At 44.0% G+C, this 2,783-nt stretch overlaps 1 pseudogene; it reads left to right on the top strand.

Moving 5' to 3' along the window:
• Positions 1-1,403: 1,403 nt before the first annotated feature.
• Positions 1,404-2,783, top strand: LOC147432169 (uncharacterized; annotated as a pseudogene).

Below are 2,783 nucleotides of genomic sequence, written 5' to 3' on the forward strand. Positions count from 1 at the left end.
CTAAGAAGGTGACACACTTAACTTCTTTCTTTTGGTTGTGTTCTTATCATAGACTTTGAAGTATAAGGTTTTGCCACTATTTATTTTGAAGTGCTTGGCACAAAGGTTGCTTTTGTGCTAAAACTCGATCAGTGTCAAATAGTGAAAGACCAAAGGTTAGAGAGGCTAAGTGTCACTCTAATGAATGAGGCCCTTTTGCAAACCAAGCGAAGGGCCCGTCTTTTAGTGTGCAATCAAAGAAAGACCTTTGGTGGTTGGGTGCTATTGAGGTGCCCAAAGAGACCAATGGAGTACTTTTCATGGATTTTTGAGAGAACTCCATGGATCACAGAAGTAATACACTCCCAAATTGCAGGTGAGAAGCTGAAGGTTGAGGGTTTTGGTAGCTATGATGTGGAGTGGCACTTAGGTGGGGACTTGAAGACCATAAATTGTTTGCTTGGCTGCAAGCAAGGGGCTTCTTCTCTCATGCCTTGTCCATTTTGCACTCGAGGATACAAACCTAGCTGACAAAAATCACACAAGAGCTCTGCAAAGGTCAGTTCAATGATTCCATGGCAAGGGGATGGAGAACAAGGGCTAGATTGTCGTGATGTTGGAGATGAAGATAGAGAATGAGAAGAGTCTATTTAAGATATCCCATGCTCAATGCCCCAAACCGTGCAGAAAAGGACCAGGATTGGAATCCAATCTTTCCAGTTCCTCTATCAAAAGTATATTTTTGTACATTACACGCATTCATGCGTATTTTTGATAGGCTATTGAAGCTCCACATTGACTATGCTTTCACAACAATGAAGCTAGTGGAAAAATCTCAGGAAGCGATCGAAAGGGTGGAGGCACTCTTGAATTCCATTGGCTGTCACGGTGAAAATGTGTCTATTGTTGCTGCAAAGAACACAGGGGAGGCCCATGAAATTGCGCAAAAAGTGTCAATGAGTGGACAAAAATCCAGATACGTTTTGAAGAAAGTAACCCAAGAAAAACCAGACTGATATAATGCTCAAAACAGCTCCAACCAGCAGGCAAGTAACCTTTGGGAACTTTGGAAGGAGTTATAAAAAGCTACTACTGATGATAATTCAAATGGCGAGCTTGCAAACAAGCGCAAGCAAGTTTGGCCCATTTTGATAAATTGGTTAAGCTTATGGGCCTTAACAGCACAACAGAAGAACGACGCCAAATATTCAAGAAGCCTTGGTAGATTTTACCAAGGTCTTCTTGGGGTGAAAAATAACATCACATTTTACATGGTAAGCCATGTACGTGGTGAAATTATTACAAGGGATCGTTTTCATTAAATAATGTGGATTGTTTACTCACGTGGACAACATATCTTGTTTGCGCATGGTGCATTTTTTATGCACAAATATGGATCGCTTAATATTTTTAGCACTCAAGGCATGGAAAAGTTCCATTATTGAGCAAGGGGGGTGTACTTCAAAAATACTCGATATGGTGGTGGAATGGTGCAATCCAATTATTTGGAGGATATGTTCAACTGGTTTTTTCGCACAACATTTACTCGTAAGCTTACAATGGAGCATGCACGACAATCCAAGATTGCTAGGAAAGTGCGGAAATGGAGTCGTCAAGAGCAAAACAACATGTGGCAAATGTCGCAAGGCCCCGCTAAGCATGTTGTATGGAGCCAATGTAGAGTGCGACAAGGGTCTAAGTGGATTCTACATGAGTGACTACACGTGAATGGCGGGTCCAACTCTTGACATGTTTTTTAAAAAAAGTTTGGTGCATCCATTTAAAAACTAATAGTTTTCTTTCAAAATTAGTGTGAACATGGCCCTTTTAAAATGGGCCCTTATGAATATTACATGCTCTCATAAATCACTCATTTCTCAAGCAAAGTTGAGCTCTTACCATACCCGGGGGCGCGCACCAAACAAACCGCAAAAAAGCATCTTCCTGCCAACAAAAACACCCTCCAAGGATGTGAGAAGCCGAAATGGCTCAAAGGCACAAGAAAACTGCCACAAACACCTGGCCATTCCAGGCACTCTTCTAGCAGTGGGCATGGTAGTCGGGCCCGGGAGACATCGAGGACAAAAGATACTTCACCTGCTCAACAACAAACACCTCAACGTAGAGTGAAGCAATGTGCCCAGCATTGGCGAGAAGAGCAGGACCAACAAACACCAAAGTCTGATAGGGAGGACCCACCACGCCACACTTCGCAAGCAGGACCATCCAGAGCTTGGGTGGTTCATACTGATAAAGAATCAGACACAGAGCCACCATGGCAGCGAGCTGATATACCGCGCACACAGTGGGTGCTCGTTGGGGGGAAGACATTGCCTCGTGGCCAGGGAGCTCTCCCCCCAACACAAGACTGGGAGACAAGGGAAGAGGATGACTTTGAAGAGGCTCCAGATCCAACCCCAAAGCATGTAAACAGGTGCAAGTCAAAGTTTTTCAAGAAGCCTAAACACCGCCAACCAGCAAATGTGCAAGTGCCCCGAAGACAACCTCAACGGCGTCTGAAAATAGCAAGGGCATTTTCAGAAATCCGACGCTACCAAAAGACTACGGAACTTTTAATTTGACGCGCCCCCTTTGCTCACACGGTGAAGGAGGTGCTTCAAAGCTATGGAAATCACGATAGGATGCAAGCAATAGCGTTGGAGGCTATCCAAGAAACTGCAGAGGCCCACATCATATCTGTTTTGGAAGACACCAACCTATGCACCATACATGCAAAGAGAGTGACAATACAACCAAAGGATATGAAATTTGCATGCCGATTGCGACGGGACTTTGAGCATTAG

This window comes from Adiantum capillus-veneris, chromosome 20, assembly GCF_014529385.1.
Source record: "Adiantum capillus-veneris isolate H3 chromosome 20, ASM1452938v2, whole genome shotgun sequence".
Lineage (NCBI taxonomy): Eukaryota > Viridiplantae > Streptophyta > Polypodiopsida > Polypodiales > Pteridaceae > Adiantum > Adiantum capillus-veneris.